Source organism: Scyliorhinus torazame, chromosome 2, assembly GCF_047496885.1.
Source record: "Scyliorhinus torazame isolate Kashiwa2021f chromosome 2, sScyTor2.1, whole genome shotgun sequence".
Classification (NCBI taxonomy): Eukaryota; Metazoa; Chordata; class Chondrichthyes; order Carcharhiniformes; family Scyliorhinidae; genus Scyliorhinus; species Scyliorhinus torazame.
In genome coordinates, this window is record NC_092708.1 from 379,380,848 (window position 1) to 379,405,173 (window position 24,326).

General features: G+C 51.7%; 4 non-coding genes across 4 annotated transcripts; all 4 read left to right on the forward strand.

The window, feature by feature from the left end:
• Positions 1–6,784: 6,784 nt before the first annotated feature.
• Positions 6,785–6,975, forward strand: LOC140408149 (U2 spliceosomal RNA). The gene has a single exon (XR_011940065.1). It is a non-coding gene; the product is annotated as a U2 spliceosomal RNA (small nuclear RNA).
• Positions 6,976–12,566: 5,591 nt separating this feature from the next.
• LOC140407991 (U2 spliceosomal RNA) lies at positions 12,567–12,757 on the forward strand. Its single transcript, XR_011939945.1, has one exon. It is a non-coding gene; the product is annotated as a U2 spliceosomal RNA (small nuclear RNA).
• A 5,590-nt stretch (positions 12,758–18,347) lies between these two features.
• Positions 18,348–18,540, forward strand: LOC140408000 (U2 spliceosomal RNA). Its single transcript, XR_011939954.1, has one exon. It is a non-coding gene; the product is annotated as a U2 spliceosomal RNA (small nuclear RNA).
• A 5,587-nt stretch (positions 18,541–24,127) lies between these two features.
• Positions 24,128–24,320, forward strand: LOC140408014 (U2 spliceosomal RNA). Its single transcript, XR_011939965.1, has one exon. It is a non-coding gene; the product is annotated as a U2 spliceosomal RNA (small nuclear RNA).
• The last annotated feature ends 6 nt before the right edge of the window (positions 24,321–24,326 follow it).

Genomic DNA, 24,326 nt, shown 5'->3' on the forward strand with positions numbered 1-24,326 from the left:
GACCCACTGCAATGCGGGTCGTATAGGCTGATTTCGCTTCTTAATGTGGACGCTAAGTTGCTGGCAAAAGTGCTGGCTACGAGGATTGAGGACTGTGTCCCGGGGGTGATTCACAAGGACCAGACGGGATTTGTAAAGGGCAGGCAGCTAAACACCAATGTGTGGAGGCTCCTAAACGTGATTATGATGCCATCGGTGGAGGGAGAGGCGGAGATAGTGGCAGCTAGGGACGCGGAGAAGGCCTGTGACCGAGTGGAGTGGGAGTATCTCTGGGAAGTGCTGCGGAGGTTTGGGTTTGGGGAGGGGTTTATCAGTTGGGTTAAGCTCCTATATAGAGCCCCGGTGGCGAGTGTGGTTACGAATCGGCGGAGGTCGGAGTATTTTCGGCTGTATCGAGGGACGAGGCAGGGGTGCCCCCTGTCTCCCCTGTTGTTTGCATTAGCAATTGAGCCTTTGGCCATGGCATTAAGGGAGTCCAGGAAATGGAAGGGGGTGGTCCGAGTGGGAGAGGAGCATCGGGTGTCGCTGTGTGCAGACGACCTGTTGCTGTATGTGGCAGATCCAGTGGAGGGGATGGTGGAGGTCATGCAGATCCTAAGGGAGTTTGGGGACTTCTCGGGCTATAAGCTCAATGTAGGGAAAAGTGAACTCTTTGTGGTGCATCCAGGGGACCAGGGAAGAGGGATAGACGACGTTGAGGAGGGCGGAAAGGAGCTTTTGGTACTTGGGGATCCAGGTAGCTAGGAGTTGGGAGCCCTGCACAAACTTAATTTGACGCGGCTGGTGGAGCAGATGGAGGAGGACTTCAAACGATGGGATGTGTTGCCACTCTCGCTAGCGGGCAGGGTACAGTCGATTAAAATGATGATCCTCCCGAGGTTTCTTTTTGTGTTCCAGTGCCTTCCTATTATGATTACCAAGGCCTGTTTTAAGCGGGTAGGTAGGAGCATCATGGGCTTTGTGTGGGCAAACAAGACCTCGAGGGTAAAGAGGGGGTTTCTGGAGCGTAGTAGGGTCAGAGGAGGGCAGGCGTGTCCGAATCTGGGTGGCCCACCACCCTAAAGATTGAGGCTGGGAAACAGCCCTGCAGTGGCCAATAATTGGCCACTTATGATCCTCAATTGGGACAAGGGTGGCAGCTCCCCATCTGAGGCCTTGCCTGCCCCAGTGTAAACTCATTGTGAGGTCAGGCTGGGCAGGACGGGAATCCTGTCCCTTCAATTTCCCACCTCGTTCCGCCCCGCCTAAAAACCCTCCCTGGGGTTAAAAATTAAATAAAATTCAGGCCTTTGTTTCTTTGTTCTGGAAAAAGAGGTAATGCTTGAAACATAAACGCATTCTCCCTTACGCCCCTTCCTCAGAGGAAGAACTCTTCACTCTCTGACCACACTCTCCAATTTGACACAGAATCAATTCCTACATTTAAACATCTTAACAGGTTGCATGATGTCCCTCCACTTTCTTCCCCAATCCCCATCGTCACTGAAAAATGTCCTTACTCGCATCTGAAACTTGGTTTATTTTTTCCTCGTTCTGCTCTGAATCCTGTTCCCTCCAAATAATCTGAATCTTCATTGAAGCTTTCCAGAGAAGAGGAAAGTATGGAGGCTTCCTTCATCCATGAGCCTCCCCACCCCTCCCCCACCCCCATTCTCCAGCGACAAAGGTATTTGTCAGCCGGCCCCCTGCTGCTCTCACAAGTTCAGCAATATCTCCCCATCGCCCCTCCCCCAGCAGCAAACTAACTATTTCCAATGGTAAAGTAAGGGCAGGACAGCGTGTGGGTCATACAGACCAATCTCCCTGATTAACGTCGACACCAAGCTCCTGGCTAAAGTCTTGGCGCTTAAAACTGAGGACTGTGTCCCGGAGGTGATCGGGGACGACCAAACAGGGTTTGTTAAAGGCAGACAGCTGGTAGCCAACTTGAGAAGACGACTCAATGTGATCATCATGCCCCCGGGGGCAGAGAGGTAATGATTAGGGGAGGGGTGGAGCACAGGGTATCGCTGACGACCTGCTCCTGTACGTATTGGACCCGCTGGCTGGGATGGACAGTATACTAGGAGTATTGAGAGAATTTGGCAGGTTTTCAGGGTACAAACTGAACATGACTACGGGTGAGATGTTTGTAGTGCAGGCGAGGGGCCAGGAGAACAGGTTGAAGGGGCTGCCATTTAGGATGGTCGGAGAAAGTTTCCCAGACTTAGGGATACAGGTGGCGCGAGACTGGGGCAGGCTGCATAAGCTAAATTTGACTAGAGTGGTGGAGCAAATGAAGAGCGGGTTTAGGAGACGGGACGCACTCCCGCTATCACTTGCGGGGAGAGTGCAGACGGTAAAGATGACAATCCTCCCAAGATTCCTGTTTATTTTTCAGTGCCTCCCGATTTTCATCCCGCGGTCCTTCTTCAAAAGGGTCAACAAGATTATTATGGGCTTTGTCTGGGCGGGAAACCCCCGCGGGTGAAGAAAGCGATGCTTGAGAGGAACCGTAGCGAGGGGGGGGCTGGCGCTGCCGAACCTCAGCAACTACTATGGGCGGCCAACATAGCCATGGTAAGGAATTGGATGGTGGGTACGGGGTCTATTTGGGGGCGAGTGGACGCGGCTTCGTGCAGGGGTACCAGTTTGGCAGCCCTGGTCGTAGCGGTGGCAGCCCTGCGGATTTGGGGCCAGTGGAGGAGGCATGTAGGGGAGGTGGGAGCATCGGCCTGGTCTCCAATATGCGATGCGACAACCACCGATTCGCCCCTGGGAGTATGGACGGTGGATTCCGAGCGTGGCAGCGGTGGGAAGGATGGGCGATATGTTCTTGCGGGGGGAACTTCTCGAGCATGAAGGCTTTGGAGGAGAAATTCGGACTAGAAAGAGGGAATGACTTTTGGTACTTGCAAGTGCGTGACTTCATACGCAGACAGGTCCCATCCTGTCCGCGCCTCCCACCAAATGGGATCCAGGACAGAGTAGGCTCTAGGGGAGAGGTAGGAGAGGGGAAACTCTCGGATATTTACCGAGAACTTATGAAAGGGGATGAGTCCCAGACAGAGGAACTGAAGCTCAAGTGGGAGGAGGAGCTCGGCAAGGAGATGGAGGAGGGGGTATGGGCGGAAACCCTGAGTAGGGTAAATTCAACTGCAATATGTGCTAGGCTCAGCCTGATCCAGTTCAAGGTCGTCCACCGGGCCCACATGACGGTGGCCCGGATGAGTACATTTACTGGGGTGGAGGACAAGTGCGGGAGGGTCAGCGAATCACGTCCACATGTTCTGGGCATGCCCAAAACTTAGTAGATACTGGGAGGGGTTTGTGGGCGTCATGTCCCAGGTACTGAAAGCTAGGGTGGTGATGAGTCCAGTGGTGGCAATTTTGGGGGTCTTGGAAGACCCGGGGGTCCGGGAGGAGAGGGAGGCCGACATCTTGGCCTTTGCTTCCCTGGTAGCCCGGCGACGTATATTGCTGGCATGGAGGGACTCAAAGCCCCCGAAGGCCGAAGCATGGCTCTCGGACACGGCGAGCTTTTTGGGGCTGGAAAAAATTAAGTTCGCCATGAGAGGATCTGTATTAGGGTTCGCCCGAAGGTGGCAACCATTCATCGACTTCTTCGCGGGGAATTAAACGTCAGCAGGGGCGGGAGGGGGTAGATTAGAGTAGAATGGAAGGGATAAATAGGCGGGTACTGTTTACGAGAGAGGTTTGGTCTTTTGCACTATGTTTCTCTTTTGGGTTGATATTTGCACATTACTGTAACTGTTTACAATGCCAAAAATACCTTAATAAAAAAAAAGTCAGGGCAGGACATCGCTGGAGTTACTCTCTAAGATACCACTCATTCAGCTTCCCCTCAACGAGTGACATTGACATAGTTCCTTCCGCTGGTGTTTGAGTTAACCCTTTACTCTACACAAGGTAAACCACAGACTTCTGAGCAGAGGCAGTTGTTCTCCGAGGCGCTGCCACTTGAGCACAGCATGAATACATAGACCCACACATAGAGCAACACGATGATCCAAAATGTAAGGAACCCTCTGACGGTGTCGCTTGATTTCTCCTGAATGTGTGTTAAATACTGAAACAGATTAAACTGAAGTGATTGAAAGTGTCAGTGGACATAGTATAGGTGGGTTATAAAATTAACCCGCATCTGGGCCTGTCAAATATATTTGCTGTTCTGATATTGATGATGAGTAATTATTCTGAAGGTGTTGATGACGGCTCTATCAAGCAGCACTTGCTCAGCAATAACCTGCTCGCTGACACTCAGTTTGGTTCCACCAGGTCACTCAGCTCCTCACCCAATTACAGCCGCGATCCAAACACGGACAAAAAAGCTGCACGCAAGAGGAAACTGACATCATAGAATTTACAGTGCCAAAGGTGGCCATTCGGCCCATCGAGTCTGCACCGGCTCTTGGAAAGCACACCCCTCTTAAGCCCACACCCCCACCCTATTCCCATAAACCAGTAACCCCATCTAACCTATGGGCAATTTTGCATGGCCAATCCACCGAACCTGCACATCTTTTGGGTTGTGTGGGCGAAACTCACGCAAACACAGGGAGAATGTGCAAACTCCACACGGATAATGACCAGAGCCGGGATTGAACCTGGGACCTCGGCGCCGTGAGGTAGCAGGGCTAACCCACTGTACTGCCCATTTATAAAGAGTTTGAATAACAATTCCCACCAATGGGAATGTGAAGGGTGAGGCAATGATTGTCACACTGACCCTTCAGTCTCATTTTTGGCACACATCTCCTTCAATAGTGGCCAAAATTATTCATCCATTACAAAACTTTCTTCTGGACATTGATTTCAAACCTCTCCCTGAATAGCTGTGAAGTAAGAACCATTTCTACTGTAAATAAAACAAAAGTTGCTCCAACTGATTTTTCTTTTGCACATTTGTTTTCACTTTCAGCTTGATCGATGTTCTCTGGGATGAACCTTTAGCGGGGGAGGGGGGTCACTCCATCCCAGGAATGCAACTTTTTCTAAGGTTTCCAGGTCCCCGCATCACGGTTCAATTCCCGTACCAGTCTCCCCGAACAGGCGCTGGAATGTGGCGACTAGGAGCTTTTCACAGTAACTTCATTTGAAGCCTACTTGTGACAATAAGCGATTTTCATTTTCATTTCAAATGTGAAGCCCCAGTGAGAATCTGAACTCTTGAACCGTGATACCTTGACAATCAAGGAACTGGCGGCATCTGTGGGGCGGGGGGGGGGGTGCGGGGAGAGATGATGTTTTGGGTCTGGGTGACCCTTTGTCAAAGCTCTTTGGGCTTTGGCGGGGGATCACCTGGACTCGGGACGTTAGCTCTTTTCTCTCCCTGCCAGACCTGCTGAGATTTTCCAGCATTTTCTCTTCTAATGTTTTTTGCCCCTTGGTATTTCTCAACTCCACCCATACAGACTCCACATTGTCAAAGCTAATATCCTTTCTCACCATTGTGTTCATTTCCGCTTTAACCAGCAGGGCCACGCCACCACCTTTTCTTCTATGCCTGTCCTTCCGAAATACTGAATACCCAGGGACATTCAGTTCCCATCCTTGGTCACCGTAATCCCAATTATATCGTACCCGTTTACCTATCTGCACGATTTATGTTAAAATCCGAATGACATTTAAAAAAAAAAAAGTGAACAATGGCTAACATCTCAAAGATCCTGGCGTGTAAGTCACCTTGTATGACAAAAGCAGTCCAGCTACACTAACACAATTGAGCCAACAGACAGTTTGTCTGCTGCAGCCAGCTTTGAACAAAGGCTGCCGTTCGCAGGAGCTGATGTCCAATAATGGTGCGAATGGCCTAAACATTGACTGTTCTCACACAATGGTTTCAACAAGAGGGCCTCGTTTAACAAGCCAAAACCAGTATCACAGGAGCGAGCGAGACTTGGGCTAGCAGAATTCCTTTCATGATACAGTCTTTGGGCGTGAGGGGAAATCTTCCTGCCTGGCTCGAGTGGTTAGAATCTGCAATGCACTGGGTTCAGAAAGCTGGAGAGGATTAAGTTTGCCCTGAGAGGGTTCTGCAGGCGGTGGCAACCGTTCCTAGACTACCTCGCGGAGCGTTAGAGGAAGGTCGGTCAGCAGCAACACTGGGGGGGGGCGGAGGGGAGGGGGGAACGAGAGATTGTTTGAGGGGATGGATGAGCAGGAGATAACATGGAGGGTGGGGGAAACTGGCACGTGCGGGCGAGAGCCAGTGTATAAAGCTATGTAAATATACCATTTTGCCATGTATATATCTTGCTCAGTGCGATTTTGTTACGGAGGGGGGGGTTATTGTTTGTAAGGGGAAAAAATTGTGTTGTTAAAAAACTTTAATAAATATATTTTTAAAACAAGAATCTGCAATGCACTGCCTGAGAGAGGGTGCTGTGGGCAGTTTCAAGCCTGCCTTTCAAAAGACAATGGGATAATTATCTGAAGGGAAAATATTTGCAGGGCCACGGGGAAAAGGCAGGTTGCTGCTGCTGCATTCTCACTGGCAAGACATGCAAGTGTTTTCAAAAGCTTGCTCCGCAGCGGTGACAGTGACGTACGTGTGGATAGGTGGAGTACTGCTCATTTACATAACTGTCATGCAGTCTGATTGACAAAGGGGAAAAGAGGCAGGTTCTGTCAATATGAATCTCCTGTTTCAATGGCAAAGGCCAGGAGCAATGTGGCAAGAGTGAAAGTGTCAGTGCTTTCATCGAAGAGTCTTTGGAATGCTGTCAGCGTGCTGTAAAAGAGGGAGGGCATATGGCACTCGGGCAACTCAAGAACATTGGCCATCGCTTCTCGGCCTTTTGGCTAAGATCAAGTGTAGTATCTGTTCTTATCAGTTTAATATCTGATACGTCCCTTATCTGGGGACCATATATTAAATTGATTTTTGGAGCAGGGAGATGGAATAGGGGCTTGCTCCGTCCACTCCACGCATCGACCTGGTATTGCAGTATCTCCAGCAACGGTGCACACCAACCCTTCATGGGGAATTTCAAACTCAAAAAACAGCTCAAACACATACAAATATACACTTTATTCACACTTCTTTCAGCACACAACAAAATGCTTTGGCAACTGGCTGCTGCTACTCACCATCTACCTGGCCCCGGGGTGTCATGAAGAATGACCAAACGCATCTTACAAGCACAACGGCGAAAGGGAACTCATTCGAAATTCACCACCCATTTCACTCTTCAATGTGCATTACTTCGCTTCTCGGCCTTTTGGCTCAGATCAAGTGTAGTCTCATTTGATCGAGGGAAGCTGAGGATTTCGATGACGATCGTGGATTGGAGAACTCGGAGGGATTGAAGTCGTCAAAGAAGAAACGTTTGGAGCTTGGCTGCTATTGGTGGATCTACATGCTGGCCTAAACCTCGGGTTTAGGCCTAACGCCGATACAGTTTCACACCCAACGTACGAGCTATGGATGCAGCTGCATCCCGACCACCAGGCTGGGGCGTGCGAAACACTGTCCGAGTCACAGTGAAGAAAACGGATGGAGAGTCACCTTTGGACCGGAAACACTTCGTGAAGAAGGTGCTGCTCGAGTGCTGTGGGTTTAAAGCAACAGAGATCTTCTGCTTGCAAAACTTCCCCAAGAATGGTTTCTTTGATGTCACCTTCAAGAGCGTCGCAGCGTGCATCAAATTCTTGAACGTCTTCAAGGAAAAAGGTAACCAGAGTCCCTTGTCGATCCTGACTGCGGAACCTCTGTTTACGCTACCGGCACAGCGAAATCGGGTTGTTACACTGCACACGTACAACCCCCACGTCCCTGTATCTGATGTGCTCACGTTCCTCGCCAGGTACGCTGAGCTGAAAAGTGACAGCGTGCAAGTGAAAGACACCTTCGGCATCTGGACAAGTGAGCACCAGGTCAAGGTGACCCTAAGAACGGACAGCAACGGAGCCATCCTGCATCCCCCCTCCAATTTCGCTATTGGAGTAAATCGTGGCTACCTCTACTACGTGGGACAGCCACGTGTATGCCACACCTGTGGCAAAACGGGGCATGTTGCCGCAAACTGCAGTGTGACCTTCTGCAAGAACTGCAGGCAGGAGGGACACATGACTAAGGACTGCAAAGAAGACAAGTGCTGCAACCTGTGTGGGGAGGCCGGCCATCTTTACAGGGCCTGCCCGAAACGCGGGGCGACATACGCTGAAATCATCAGCAGCGGAGTTAAAAAGGCGACCAGAGAGGAGGTGCATACACCCTCCACCGAAAAAGACACCACGGTTCAGAATGAGGAAAAGCAACAGAAGGGCCCCCAACAAAAAGAGGAGGCCCCAGCACCTCCTGACAACCCAACCCCAGCCCCATCTGATGAGGAACACTCAATGGAAGAGGAAGAGGATGGGACAAAGAATAAAGAGCCCTGGGAAACCGTGAACAGGGACAAACGTAAGAGGAAACAAAAAAACAAACTGAAGAACCCTCTGAGGGGTAGTGGCAAAAAGCGACACCTCTCAGCCGGCGCACTTAGTGCCGACACCTCATCCGATGAGGGAAAACAGGACAAGAATCGGCCTCAGATAAAGAGGCAAAGCACCAACGGGGAACGGAAGGCACAGACCCCCCAGACCACCGACCGGGAAGAAAACAAGGTCACAGACCAACCCCCGATAGCAACGAGCAGCAACAACCCAGGTGAAGACCGGCCTGCAACCCCAACACCTACTGACCACCACGACGAACCCCAGGGCTACACCACCCCCCCAATGCATCTGCATCCAAATCACGGGGCCAGTACGGACCAGAACAGTTTTCTCAGCCCTGCAACTGTGCTAAAGTTTGCGAGCACCACCGGCATGCTGGGGAACATCGAACAGCTGGAACAGCCAACTGTATAGACTCTGGACTCTTGAGACTGGTAAATCTATCTTTTTTAAAATGGGTTTAAAAATTGCATCCATAAATGTGCGAAGCATCAAAGATACTTCGCGGTGTGTAGCCACACTCAACTATTTGGCAAATGTAAAAGCTGACCTACTGTTCCTGCAGGAGTGCGGAATTCCGCACCTCAGCAACTACAGGCGCTGGTCGAGCTGGTGGTCCCACGGGCCATCCATCTGGTCAGGAGGAAACGACTGCCGCTCCTCCGGCCTGGGTATTCTGCTGCGGGGAGGCAACTTCACCATCTCCGACGTTAAGGAGGTGGTGGGCGGGCGCCTCCTCGTAGCAGACGTGAAATACAAGAACACCCCTCTCAGACTTATTAATGTGTACGCCCCGGCCGTAAAAAGTGAGCGGCTGGCAGTTCTTCAGCAACTCCCACTGCTGTTGGCCACCTCCAAGCCGGTCATCCTGGGTGGTGACTTCAACTGCATCATCGATGCGGCTGGACGATCCAGCAAAGCCGACAGCAAACTGGACGCTACGTCCAGACTCCTGATGGAAACGGTAAAAGACGCCAAGCTGCTCGACGTCTGCAGCAACCCTGCAGACGGCGCGCAGCGTAGATACACATGGTCACGGCCAGACGGGTCCGTCCGCTCCAGGATAGACTTCTTTTTTGTGTCCCGAGCTTTCACGGTCAGGTCCACCGACGTAACGCCGGTGTTCTTCTCTGACCACTGCCTCCTACTGGCCGACTGCCACCTGCAGGAAGACCAGGGGGTAGGCAGGGGGACGTGGAAGCTAAATGTAAAACTGCTGACCCCTGAGAACATCGAGGAACTCAGGAGGGATTACAAAGGTTGGAGAACCGTGAAACCCCTCTTTGAGGCCCCACATCTCTGGTGGGAAGCAATCAAGGGGAATATCAAGAGGTTTTTCATCCTCAAGGGCGTTCAAAAGGTGAGAGAGAGACGAGGGGTCATGTCCAGGCTCCAGAAAAGTATGCAAAATTTGCTCCAGCTGCAGTCGATGGGGGTGGATGTCAAGGAGGATCTCCAAGAGGTGAAGAGCCAGCAAGCCTCGCTCTACACCTCGGAGGCCTCCAAGGTTATCTTCCGTTCCAGAGTCCGCTCCGTGGAGCAGGACGAAAAGTGCTCACGCTTCTTCTTCCAAAAGGTGCACAGAGACACCTCTGTGATCAGCAGCCTGAAGGAAGAAGATGGCTCTGAAAAGTCATCGCAGTCTGACATCCTGAGGATCAGCCAATCCTTTTATGCCGGACTGTATGACCTGAAGCCAACAGATAGCACTGTTTCCCAGACCTTCCTGTCGACTATCACGGAGGTCATAGGCGACAGCGAGCTGGAAAACCTGGACAAACCACTAACTCTGGACGAGCTGACAAAGGCCGCCAAGTCCTTCGAGACGAGTAAAACTCCCGGAAGCGACGGCTTACCGGTTGAGTTGTATTTGGCTCTGTGGGACTGGATGGGCCCAGACCTGCTGGAAGTGTACGAGAGTATGCTTCTGGAAGGCAGCATGTCAGAGTCCATGAGGAAAGGCATCATCACCCTCATCTACAAACAGAAGGGGGAAAGGGAAGAAATTCGAAATTGGCGACCCATTTCACTGTTGAATGTGGACTACAAAATTCTAGCAAAGGTCATCGCCAATCGGGTCAGGTCTGCTCTGGAGTCGGTGATCCACCCTGACCAGACCTGTGCTGTACCCGGCAGGAAGATCTCTGATAGCCTCGCGCTACTCAGGGATACGATCGCCTACGTGCAGGACAGGGGGGTGGACACTTGCCTCATCAGCCTTGACCAGGAGAAGGCTTTTGACAGAATATCGCACACCTACATGATGGATGTGCTCTCCAAAATGGGGTTTGGGGAGGGAATTCGCAATTGGATCAAACTGCTCTACACAAACATCTATAGCGCAGTCTCAATCAATGGGTGGGAATCAGAAAAGTTCCAGATCAGATCTGGAGTCAGGCAGGGCTGCCCTCTCTCCTCTGCCCTTTTTGTGTGCTGCATAGAACCTTTTGCCGAGTCCATCAGGAGGGATCCGGGTATAAGAGGAGTGACGATCCCAGGCAGTGGAGGCATGCAAGTCAAGGCCTCCCTGTACATGGACGACGTTGCCGTCTTCTGCTCGGATCCTGCGTCTGTACGCAGGCTCTTGACCACCTGCGACCAGTTTGAACTGGCCTCTGGAGCCAAGGTAAACCGGGGCAAGAGCGAGGCCATGTTCTTTGGGAACTGGGCCGACCGGTCCTTTGTCCCCTTCACTGTCAGGTCCGATTACCTGAAGGTGCTGGGGATATGGTTCGGAGCTGCTGGGGCGTGCACCAAAAACTGGGAGGAGCGCATAGGAAAGGTAAGACAGAAACTGGGCTGGTGGGAGCAACGCTCCCTCTCCATTGCGGGCAAAACCCTGGTCATCAGGTGTGAGGTACTCTCGGTGCTACTGTACGTGGCGCAGGTCTGGCCCATAACCCGACCCTACGCCACAGCAGTCACCCGGGCCATCTTCAAATTTATCTGGCGATCCAAGATGGACCGTGTCCGAAGGGACACCATGTACAAACCTCTGGAGAAGGGAGGGCGGAACGTACCCAACGCCTCCCTCATCCTGCTGGCCACCTTTGTGTCCAGCTGCATCAAGCTGTGCGTGGACCCCCAGTATGCAAATACCAAGTGTCACTACATACTGAGGTTCTACCTGTCCCCGGTGTTGCGAAGGATGGGCCTGGCCTCATTGCCGCGGAACGCTCCAAGTAGTTGGACCGTACCGTACCACCTGTCCTTCGTGGAAAAGTTTTTGAAGAAAAACATCTTTGACCACAAGGCAATGAAGCAGTGGTCAGCACGTAATGTCCTCGAGGCCCTCAGGGAAAAGGAGACCGTGGAGGACGTTGGATGGTTCCCTGAGCAGACTGCCAGAGTCATCTGGCAGAACGCCTCATCACCAGAACTTTCAAACAAGCACCAAGACCTAGCTTGGCTGGTGGTGAGAAGGGCCCTCCCTGTCAGATTCTTCATGCACACCCGAAGGCTCTGCACCAATGCACGCTGCCCTCGGAGTGGCTGTGGGGGAAATGAGACGGTCACACACCTCCTTGTGGAATGTGCCTTTGCAAAGAAGGTCTGGAGAGAGATGCAGTGGTATTTGTCAAGGTTTATCCCAAACAGATCTGTGACACAGGACTCTGTGCTCTACGGACTGTTTCCAGGGACACACACCGAGACAAATATCAACTGCTGCTGGAAGGTCATCAACTCGGTAAAAGACGCTCTTTGGTCTGCCCGAAACTTGCTGATCTTCCAGTGCAAAGAATTGTCCTCGACCGAGTGTTGCAGACTGGCACATTCCAAGGTCCAGGACTACGTGCTGAGGGACGCACTCAAGCTTGGGGCAGCTGCCGCCAAGGCGCAATGGGGAAAGACCACAGTGTAAAGTCTTTCCAGCAAATGTACACCGAGGGGCGCGTAACAGTGTAAAGCCCCTCGGTCTGGGCAATCAACACTCCAATGTATAAAACAAACATGCCACTGTAAATATTTAAGAAGGAATTGTAATGTAAAGAGTGATATGTGTACGACAATATCAAAATTGAATGAAAGAAAGTCAAGGCAACATGTAACCCTGCCGAAAATGTACAGTCAAGACAATTTGAAATGTTTCTGAAATGCTCATGATAAATTTTTATGAATAAAGTATATTTTTTTGAATAAAAAAAAAAAAAAAAAAAAAAAATCTGTTCTTATCAGTTTAATATCTGATACGTCCCTTATCTGGGGACCATATATTAAATTGATTTTTGGAGCAGGGAGATGGAATAGGGGCTTGCTCCGTCCACTCCACGCATCGACCTGGTATTGCAGTATCTCCAGCAACGGTGCACACCACCCCTTCATGGGGAATTTCAAACTCAAAAAACAGCTCAAACACATACAAATATACACTTTATTCACAGTTCTTTCAGCACACAACAAAATGCTTTGGCAACTGGCTGCTGCTACTCACCATCTACCTGGCCCCGGGGTGTCATGAAGAATGACCAAACGCATCTTACAAGCACAACGGCGAAAGGGAACTCATTCGAAATTCACCACCCATTTCACTCTTCAATGTGCATTACTCCGCTTCTCGGCCTTTTGGCTAAGATCAAGTGTAGTCTCATTTGATCGAGGGAAGCTGAGGATTTCGATGACGATCGTGGATTGGAGAACTCGGAGGGATTGAAGTCGCCAAAGAAAAAACGTTTGGAGCTTGGCTGCTATTGGTGGATCTACATGCTGGCCTAAACCTCGGGTTTAGGCCTAACGCCGATACAGTTTCACACCCAACGTACGAGCTATGGATGCAGCTGCATCCCGACCACCAGGCTGGGGCGTGCGAAACACTGTCCGAGTCACAGTGAAGAAAACGGATGGAGAGTCACCTTTGGACCGGAAACACTTCGTGAAGAAGGTGCTGCTCGAGTGCTGTGGGTTTAAAGCAACAGAGATCTTCTGCTTGCAAAACTTCCCCAAGAATGGTTTCTTTGATGTCACCTTCAAGAGCGTCGCAGCGTGCATCAAATTCTTGAACGTCTTCAAGGAAAAAGGTAACCAGAGTCCCTTGTCGATCCTGACTGCGGAACCTCTGTTTACGCTACCGGCACAGCGAAATCGGGTTGTTACACTGCACACGTACAACCCCCACGTCCCTGTATCTGATGTGCTCACGTTCCTCGCCAGGTACGCTGAGCTGAAAAGTGACAGCGTGCAAGTGAAAGACACCTTCGGCATCTGGACAAGTGAGCACCAGGTCAAGGTGACCCTAAGAACGGACAGCAACGGAGCCATCCTGCATCCCCCCTCCAATTTCGCTATTGGAGTAAATCGTGGCTACCTCTACTACGTGGGACAGCCACGTGTATGCCACACCTGTGGCAAAACGGGGCATGTTGCCGCAAACTGCAGTGTGACCTTCTGCAAGAACTGCAGGCAGGAGGGACACATGACTAAGGACTGCAAAGAAGACAAGTGCTGCAACCTGTGTGGGGAGGCCGGCCATCTTTACAGGGCCTGCCCGAAACGCGGGGCGACATACGCTGAAATCATCAGCAGCGGAGTTAAAAAGGCGACCAGAGAGGAGGTGCATACACCCTCCACCGAAAAAGACACCACGGTTCAGAATGAGGAAAAGCAACAGAAGGGCCCCCAACAAAAAGAGGAGGCCCCAGCACCTCCTGACAACCCAACCCCAGCCCCATCTGATGAGGAACACTCAATGGAAGAGGAAGAGGATGGGACAAAGAATAAAGAGCCCTGGGAAACCGTGAACAGGGACAAACGTAAGAGGAAACAAAAAAACAAACTGAAGAACCCCCTGAGGGGTAGTGGCAAAAAGCGACACCTCTCAGCCGGCGCACTTAGTGCCGACACCTCATCCGATGAGGGAAAACAGGACAAGAATCGGCCTCAAATAAAGAGGCAAAGCACCGACGTGGAACGGAAGGCACAGACCCCCCAGACCACCGACCGGGAAGAAAACAAGGTCACAGACCAACCCCCGATAGCAACGAGCAGCAATAACCCAGGTGAAGACCGGCCTGCAACCCCAACACCTACTGACTGCCACGACGAACCCCAGGGCTACACCACCCCCCCAATGCATCTGCATCAAAATCACGGGGCCAGTACGGACCAGAACAGTTTTCTCAGCCCTGCAACTGTGCTAAAGTTTGCGAGCACCACCGGCATGCTGGGGAACATTCAACAGCTGGAACAGCCAACTGTATAGACTCTGGACTCTTGAGATTGGTAAATCTATCTTTTCATAATGGGTTTAAAAATTGCATCCATAAATGTGCGAAGCATCAAAGATACTTCGCGGTGTGTAGCCACACTCAACTATTTGGCAAATGTAAAAGCTGACCTACTGTTCCTGCAGGAGTGCGGAATTCCGCACCTCAGCAACTACAGGCGCTGGTCGAGCTGGTGGTCCCACGGGCCATCCATCTGGTCAGGAGGAAACGACTGCCGCTCCTCCGGCCTGGGTATTCTGCTGCGGGGAGGCAACTTCACCATCTCCGACGTTAAGGAGGTGGTGGGCGGGCGCCTCCTCGTAGCAGACGTGAAATACAAAAACACCCCTCTCAGACTTATAAATGTGTACGCCCCGGCCGTAAAAAGTGAGCGGCTGGCAGTTCTTCAGCAACTCCCACTGCTGTTGGCCACCTCCAAGCCGGTCATCCTGGGTGGTGACTTCAACTGCATCATCGATGCGGCTGGACGATCCAGCAAAGCCGACAGCAAACTAGACGCTACGTCCAGACTCCTGATGGAAACGGTAAAAGACGCCAAGCTGCTCGACGTCTGCAGCAACCCTGCAGACGGCGCGCAGCGTAGATATACATGGTCACGGCCGGATGGGTCCGTCCGCTCCAGGATAGACTTCTTTTTTGTGTCCCGAGCTTTCACGGTCAGGTCCACCGACGTAACGCCGGTGTTCTTCTCTGACCACTGCCTCCTACTGGCCGACTGCCACCTGCAGGAAGACCAGGGGGTAGGCAGGGGGACGTGGAAGCTAAATGTAAAACTGCTGACCCCTGAGAACATCGAGGAACTCAGGAGGGATTACAAAGGTTGGAGAACCGTGAAACCCCTCTTTGAGGCCCCACATCTCTGGTGGGAAGCAATCAAGGGGAATATCAAGAGGTTTTTCATCCTCAAGGGCGTTCAAAAGGTGAGAGAGAGACGAGGGGTCATGTCCAGGCTCCAGAAAAGTATGCAAAATTTGCTCCAGCTGCAGTCGATGGGGGTGGATGTCAAGGAGGATCTCCAAGAGGTGAAGAGCCAGCAAGCCTCGCTCTACACCTCGGAGGCCTCCAAGGTTATCTTCCGTTCCAGAGTCCGCTCCGTGGAGCAGGACGAAAAGTGCTCACGCTTCTTCTTCCAAAAGGTGCACAGAGACACCTCTGTGATCAGCAGCCTGAAGGAAGAAGATGGCTCTGAAAAGTCATCGCAGTCTGACATCCTGAGGATCAGCCAATCCTTTTATGCCGGACTGTATGACCTGAAGCCAACAGATAGCACTGTTTCCCAGACCTTCCTGTCGACTATCACGGAGGTCATAGGCGACAGCGAGCTGGAAAACCTGGACAAACCACTGACTCTGGACGAGCTGACAAAGGCCGCCAAGTCCTTCGAGACGAGTAAAACTCCCGGAAGCGACGGCTTACCGGTTGAGTTGTATTCGGCTCTGTGGGACTGGATGGGCCCAGACCTGCTGGAAGTGTACGAGAGTATGCTTCTGGAAGGCAGCATGTCAGAGTCCATGAGGAAAGGCATCATCACCCTCATCTACAAACAGAAGGGGGAAAGGGAAGAAATTCGAAATTGGCGACCCATTTCACTGTTGAATGTGGACTACAAAATTCTAGCAAAGGTCATCGCCAATCGGGTCAGGTCTGCTCTGGAGTCGGTGATCCACCCTGACCAGACCTGTGCTGTACCCGGCAGGAAGATCTCTGATAGCCTCGCGCTACTCAGGGATACGATCGCCTACGTGCAGGACAGGGGGGTGGACACTTGCCTCATCAGCCTTGACCAGGAGAAGGCTTTTGACAGAATATCGCACACCTACATGATGGATGTGCTCTCCAAAATGGGGTTTGGGGAGGGAATTCGCAATTGGATCAAACTGCTCTACACAAACATCTATAGCGCAGTCTCAATCAATGGGTGGGAATCAGAAAAGTTCCAGATCAGATCTGGAGTCAGGCAGGGCTGCCCTCTCTCCTCTGCCCTTTTTGTGTGCTGCATAGAACCTTTTGCCGAGTCCATCAGGAGGGATCCGGGTATAAGAGGAGTGACGATCCCAGGCAGTGGAGGCATGCAAGTCAAGGCCTCCCTGTACATGGACGACGTTGCCGTCTTCTGCTCGGATCCTGCGTCTGTACGCAGGCTCTTAACCACCTGCGACCAGTTTGAACTGGCCTCTGGAGCCAAGGTAAACCGGGGCAAGAGCGAGGCCATGTTCTTTGGGAACTGGGCCGACCGGTCCTTTGTCCCCTTCACTGTCAGGTCAGATTACCTGAAGGTGCTGGGGATATGGTTCGGAGCTGCTGGGGCGTGCACCAAAAACTGGGAGGAGCGCATAGGAAAGGTAAGACAGAAACTGGGCTGGTGGGAGCAACGCTCCCTCTCCATTGCGGGCAAAACCCTGGTCATCAGGTGTGAGGTACTCTCGGTGCTACTGTACGTGGCGCAGGTCTGGCCCATAACCCGACCCTACGCCACAGCAGTCACCCGGGCCATCTTCAAATTTATCTGGCGATCCAAGATGGACCGTGTCCGAAGGGACACCATGTACAAACCTCTGGAGAAGGGAGGGCGGAACGTACCCAACGCCTCCCTCATCCTGCTGGCCACCTTTGTGTCCAGCTGCATCAAGCTGTGCGTGGACCCCCAGTATGCAAACACCAAGTGTCACTACATACTGAGGTTCTACCTGTCCCCGGTGTTGCGAAGGATGGGCCTGGCCTCATTGCCGCGGAACGCTCCAAGTAGTTGGACCGTACCGTACCACCTGTCCTTCGTGGAAAAGTTTTTGAAGAAAAACACCTTTGACCACAAGGCAATGAAGCAGTGGTCAGCACGTAATGTCCTCGAGGCCCTCAGGGAAAAGGAGACCGTGGAGGACGTTGGATGGTTCCCTGAGCAGACTGCCAGAGTCATCTGGCAGAACGCCTCATCACCAGAACTTTCAAACAAGCACCAAGACCTAGCTTGGCTGGTGGTGAGAAGGGCCCTCCCTGTCAGATTCTTCATGCACACCCGAAGGCTCTGCACCAATGCACGCTGCCCTCGGAGTGGCTGTGGGGGAAATGAGACGGTCACACACCTCCTTGTGGAATGTGCCTTTGCAAAGAAGGTCTGGAGAGAGATGCAGTGGTATTTGTCAAGGTTTATCCCAAACAGATCTGTGACACAGGACTCTGTGCTCTACGGACTGTTTCCAGGGACACACACCGAGACAAATATCAACTGCTGCTGGAAGGTCATCAACTCGGTAAAAGACGCTCTTTGGTCTGCCCGAAACTTGCTGATCTTCCAGTGCAAAGAATTGTCCTCGACCGAGTGTTGCAGACTGGCACATTCCAAGGTCCAGGACTACGTGCTGAGGGACGCACTCAAGCTTGGGGCAGCTGCCGCCAAGGCGCAATGGGGAAAGACCACAGTGTAAAGTCTTTCCAGCAAACGTACACCGAGGGGCGCGTAACAGTGTAAAGCCCCTCGGTCTGGGCAACCAACACTCCAATGTATAAAACAAACATGCCACTGTAAATATTTAAGAAGGAATTGTAATGTAAAGAGTGATATTTGTACGACAATATCATAATTGAATGAAAGAAAGTCAAGGCAACATGTAACCCTGCCGAAAATGTACAGTCAAGACAATTTGAAATGTTTCTGTAATGCTCATGATAAATTTTTATGAATAAAGTATATTTTTTTGAAAAAAAAAAAAAAAAAAAAAAAAAAAAATCTGTTCTTATCAGTTTAATATCTGATACGTCCCTTATCTGGGGACCATATATTAAATTGATTTTTGGAGCAGGGAGATGGAATAGGGGCTTGCTCCGTCCACTCCACGCATCGACCTGGTATTGCAGTATCTCCAGCAACGGTGCACACCACCCCTTCATGGGGAATTTCAAACTCAAAAAACAGCTCAAACACATACAAATATACACTTTATTCACAGTTCTTTCAGCACACAACAAAATGCTTTGGCAACTGGCTGCTGCTACTCACCATCTACCTGGCCCCGGGGTGTCATGAAGAATGACCAAACGCATCTTACAAGCACAACGGCGAAAGGGAACTCATTCGAAATTCACCACCCATTTCACTCTTCAATGTGCATTACTCCGCTTCTCGGCCTTTTGGCCAAGATCAAGTGTAGTCTCATTTGATCGAGGGAAGCTGAGGATTTTGATGACGATCGTGGATTGGAGAACTCGGAGGGATTGAAGTCGTCAAAGAAGAAACGTTTGGAGCTTGGCTATTGGTGGATCTACATGCTGGCCTAAACCTCGGGTTTAGGCCTAACGCCGATACAGTTTCACACCCAACGTACGAGCTATGGATGCAGCTGCATCCCGACCACCAGGCTGGGGCGTGCGAAACACTGTCCGAGTCACAGTGAAGAAAACGGATGGAGAGTCACCTTTGGACCGGAAACACTTCGTGAAGAAGGTGCTGCTCGAGTGCTGTGGGTTTAAAGCAACAGAGATCTTCTGCTTGCAAAACTTCCCCAAGAATGGTTTCTTTGATGTCACCTTCAAGAGCGTCGCAGCGTGCATCAAATTCTTGAACGTCTTCAAGGAAAAAGGTAACCAGAGTCCCTTGTCGATCCTGACTGCGGAACCTCTGTTTACGCTACCGGCACAGCGAAATCGGGTTGTTACACTGCACACGTACAACCCCCACGTCCCTGTATCTGATGTGCTCACGTTCCTCGCCAGGTACGCTGAGCTGAAAAGTGACAGCGTGCAAGTGAAAGACACCTTCGGCATCTGGACAAGTGAGCACCAGGTCAAGGTGACCCGAAGAACGGACAGCAACGGAGCCATCCTGCATCCCCCCTCCAATTTCGCTATTGGAGTAAATCGTGGCTACCTCTACTACGTGGGACAGCCACGAGTATGCCACACCTGTGGCAAAACGGGGCATGTTGCCGCAAACTGCAGTGTGACCTTCTGCAAGAACTGCAGGCAGGAGGGACACATGACTAAGGACTGCAAAGAAGACAAGTGCTGCAACCTGTGTGGGGAGGCCGGCCATCTTTACAGGGCCTGCCCGAAACGCGGGGCGACATACGCTCAAATCATCAGCAGCGGAGTTAAAAAGGCGACCAGAGAGGAGGTGCATACACCCTCCACCGAAAAAGACACCACGGCTCAGAATGAGGAAAAGCAACAAAAGGGCCCCCAACAAAAAGAAGAGGCCCCAGCACCTCCTGACAACCCAACCCCAGCCCCATCTGATGAGGAACACTCAATGGAAGAGGAAGTGGATGGGACAAAGAATAAAGAGCCCTGGGAAACAGTGAACAGGGACAAACGAAAGCGGAAACAAAAAAACAAACTGAAGAACCCCCCGAGGGGTAGTGGCAAAAAGCGACACCTCTCAGCCGGCGCACTTAGCGCCGACACCTCATCCGATGAGGGAAAACAGGACAAGAATCGGCCTCAAATAAAGAGGCAAAGCACCAACGTGGAACGGAAGGCACAGACCCCCCAGACCACCGACCGGGAAGGAAACAAGGTCACAGATCAACCCCCGATAGTAACGAGCAGCAACAACCCAGGTGAAGACCGGCCTGCAACCCCAACACCTACTGACTGCTACAACGAACCCCAGGGCTACACCACCCCCCCAATGCATCTGCATCAAAATCACGGGGCCAGTACGGACCAGAACAGTTTTCTCAGCCCTGCAACTGTGCTAAAGTTTGCGAGCACCACCGGAATGCTGGGGAACATTCAACAGCTGGAACAGCCAACTGTATAGACTCTGGACTCTTGAGACTGGTAAATCTATCTTTTTATAATGGGTTTAAAAATTGCATCCATAAATGTGCGAAGCATCAAAGATACTTCGCGGTGTGTAGCCACACTCAACTATTTGGCAAATGTAAAAGCTGACCTACTGTTCCTGCAGGAGTGCGGAATTCCGCACCTCAGCAACTACAGGCGCTGGTCGAGCTGGTGGTCCCACGGGCCATCCATCTGGTCAGGAGGAAACGACTGCCGCTCCTCCGGCCTGGGTATTCTGCTGCGGGGAGGCAACTTCACCATCTCCGACGTTAAGGAGGTGGTGGGCGGGCGCCTCCTCGTAGCAGACGTGAAATACAAAAACACCCCTCTCAGACTTATTAATGTGTACGCCCCGGCCGTAAAAAGTGAGCGGCTGGCAGTTCTTCAGCAACTCCCACTGCTGTTGGCCACCTCCAAGCCGGTCATCCTGGGTGGTGACTTCAACTGCATCATCGATGCGGCTGGACGATCCAGCAAAGCCGACAGCAAACTAGACGCTACGTCCAGACTCCTGATGGAAACGGTAAAAGACGCCAAGCTGCTCGACGTCTGCAGCAACCCTGCAGACGGCGCGCAGCGTAGATACACATGGTCACGGCCAGACGGGTCCGTCCGCTCCAGGATAGACTTCTTTTTTGTGTCCCGAGCTTTCACGGTCAGGTCCACCGACGTAAAGCCGGTGTTCTTCTCTGACCACTGCCTCCTACTGGCCGACTGCCACCTGCAGGAAGACCAGGGGGTAGGCAGGGGGACGTGGAAGCTAAATGTAAAACTGCTGACCCCTGAGAACATCGAGGAACTCAGGAGGGATTACAAAGGTTGGAGAACCGTGAAACCCCTCTTTGAGGCCCCACATCTCTGGTGGGAAGCAATCAAGGGGAATATCAAGAGGTTTTTCATCCTCAAGGGCGTTCAAAAGGTGAGAGAGAGACGAGGGGTCATGTCCAGGCTCCAGAAAAGTATGCAAAATTTGCTCCAGCTGCAGTCGATGGGGGTGGATGTCAAGGAGGATCTCCAAGAGGTGAAGAGCCAGCAAGCCTCGCTCTACACCTCGGAGGCCTCCAAGGTTATCTTCCGTTCCAGAGTCCGCTCCGTGGAGCAGGACGAAAAGTGCTCACGCTTCTTCTTCCAAAAGGTGCACAGAGACACCTCTGTGATCAGCAGCCTGAAGGAAGAAGATGGCTCTGAAAAGTCATCGCAGTCTGACATCCTGAGGATCAGCCAATCCTTTTATGCCGGACTGTATGACCTGAAGCCAACAGATAGCACTGTTTCCCAGACCTTCCTGTCGACTATCACGGAGGTCATAGGCGACAGCGAGCTGGAAAACCTGGACAAACCACTAACTCTGGACGAGCTGACAAAGGCCGCCAAGTCCTTCGAGACGAGTAAAACTCCCGGAAGCGACGGCTTACCGGTTGAGTTGTATTCGGCTCTGTGGGACTGGATGGGCCCAGACCTGCTGGAAGTGTACGAGAGTATGCTTCTGGAAGGCAGCATGTCAGAGTCCATGAGGAAAGGCATCATCACCCTCATCTACAAGCAGAAGGGGGAAAGGGAAGAAATTCGAAATTGGCGACCCATTTCACTGTTGAATGTGGACTACAAAATTCTAGCAAAGGTCATCGCCAATCGGGTCAGGTCTGCTCTGGAGTCGGTGATCCACCCTGACCAGACCTGTGCTGTACCCGGCAGGAAGATCTCTGATAGCCTCGCGCTACTCAGGGATACGATCGCCTACGTGCAGGACAGGGGGGTGGACACTTGCCTCATCAGCCTTGACCAGGAGAAGGCTTTTGACAGAATATCACACACCTACATGATGGATGTGCTCTCCAAAATGGGGTTTGGGGAGGGAATTCGCAATTGGATCAAACTGCTCTACACAAACATCTATAGCGCAGTCTCAATCAATGGGTGGGAATCAGAAAAGTTCCAGATCAAATCTGGAGTCAGGCAGGGCTGCCCTCTCTCCTCTGCCCTTTTTGTGTGCTGCATAGAACCTTTTGCCGAGTCCATCAGGAGGGATCCGGGCATAAGAGGAGTGACGATCCCAGGCAGTGGAGGCATGCAAGTCAAGGCCTCCCTGTACATGGACGACGTTGCCGTCTTCTGCTCGGATCCCGCGTCTGTGCGCAGGCTCTTGACCACCTGCGACCAGTTTGAACTGGCCTCGGGAGCCAAGGTAAACCGTGGCAAGAGCGAGGCCATGTTCTTTGGGAACTGGGCCGACCGGTCCTTTGTCCCCTTCACTGTCAGGTCAGATTACCTGAAGGTGCTGGGGATATGGTTCGGAGCTGCTGGGGCGTGCACCAAAAACTGGGAGGAGCGCCTAGGAAAGGTAAGACAGAAACTGGGCTGGTGGGAGCAACGCTCCCTCTCCATTGCGGGCAAAACCCTGGTCATCAGGTGTGAGGTACTCTCGGTGTTGCTGTACGTGGCGCAGGTCTGGCCCATAACCCGACCCTGCGCCACAGCAGTCACCCGGGCCATCTTCAAATTTATCTGGCGATCCAAGATGGACCGTGTCCGAAGGGACACCATGTACAAACCTCTGGAGAAGGGAGGGCGGAACGTACCCAACGCCTCCCTCATCCTGCTGGCCACCTTTGTGTCCAGCTGCATCAAGCTGTGCGTGGACCCCCAGTATGCAAACACCAAGTGTCACTACATACTGAGGTTCTACCTGTCCCCGGTGTTGCGAAGGATGGGCCTGGCCTCATTGCCGCGGAACGCTCCAAGTAGTTGGACCGTACCGTACCACCTGTCCTTTGTGGAAAAGTTTTTGAAGGAAAACACCTTTGACCACAAGGCAATGAAGCAGTGGTCAGCACGTAATGTCCTCGAGGCCCTCAGGGAAAAGGAGACCGTGGAGGACGTTGGATGGTTCCCTGAGCAGACTGCCAGAGTCATCTGGCAGAACGCCTCATCACCAGAACTTTCAAACAAGCACCAAGACCTAGCTTGGCTGGTGGTGAGAAAGGCCCTCCCTGTCAGATTCTTCATGCACACCCGAAGGCTCTGCACCAATGCACGCTGCCCTCGGAGTGGCTGTGGGGGAAATGAGACGGTCACACACCTCCTTGTGGAATGTGCCTTTGCAAAGAAGGTCTGGAGAGAGATGCAGTGGTATTTGTCAAGGTTTATCCCAAACAGATCTGTGACACAGGACTCTGTGCTCTACGGACTGTTTCCAGGAACACACACCGAGACAAATATCAACTGCTGCTGGAAGGTCATCAACTCGGTAAAAGACGCTCTTTGGTCTGCCCGAAACTTGCTGATCTTCCAGTGCAAAGAATTGTCCTCGACCGAGTGTTGCAGACTGGCACATTCCAAGGTCCAGGACTACGTGCTGAGGGACGCACTCAAGCTTGGGGCAGCGGCCGCCAAGGCGCAATGGGGAAAGACCTCTGTGTAAGGGCTTTCCAGCAAATGTACACCGAGGGGCGGGTAACAGTGTAAAGCCCCTCGGTCTGGGCAACCAACACTCCAATGTATAAAACAAACATGGCACTGTAAATATTTAAGAAGGAATTGTAATGTAAAGAGTGATATGTGTACGACAATATCAAAATTGAATGAAAGAAAGTCAAGGCAACATGTAACCCTGCCGGAAATGTACAGTCAAGACAATTTGAAATGTTTCTGTAATGCTCATGATAAATTTTTATGAATAAAGTATATTTTTTTGAAAAAAAAAAAAAAAAAAAAAAAAAAAAATCTGTTCTTATCAGTTTAATATCTGATACGTCCCTTATCTGGGGACCATATATTAAATTGATTTTTGGAGCAGGGAGATGGAATAGGGGCTTGCTCCGTCCACTCCACGCATCGACCTGGTATTGCAGTATCTCCAGCAATGGTGCACACCACCCCTTC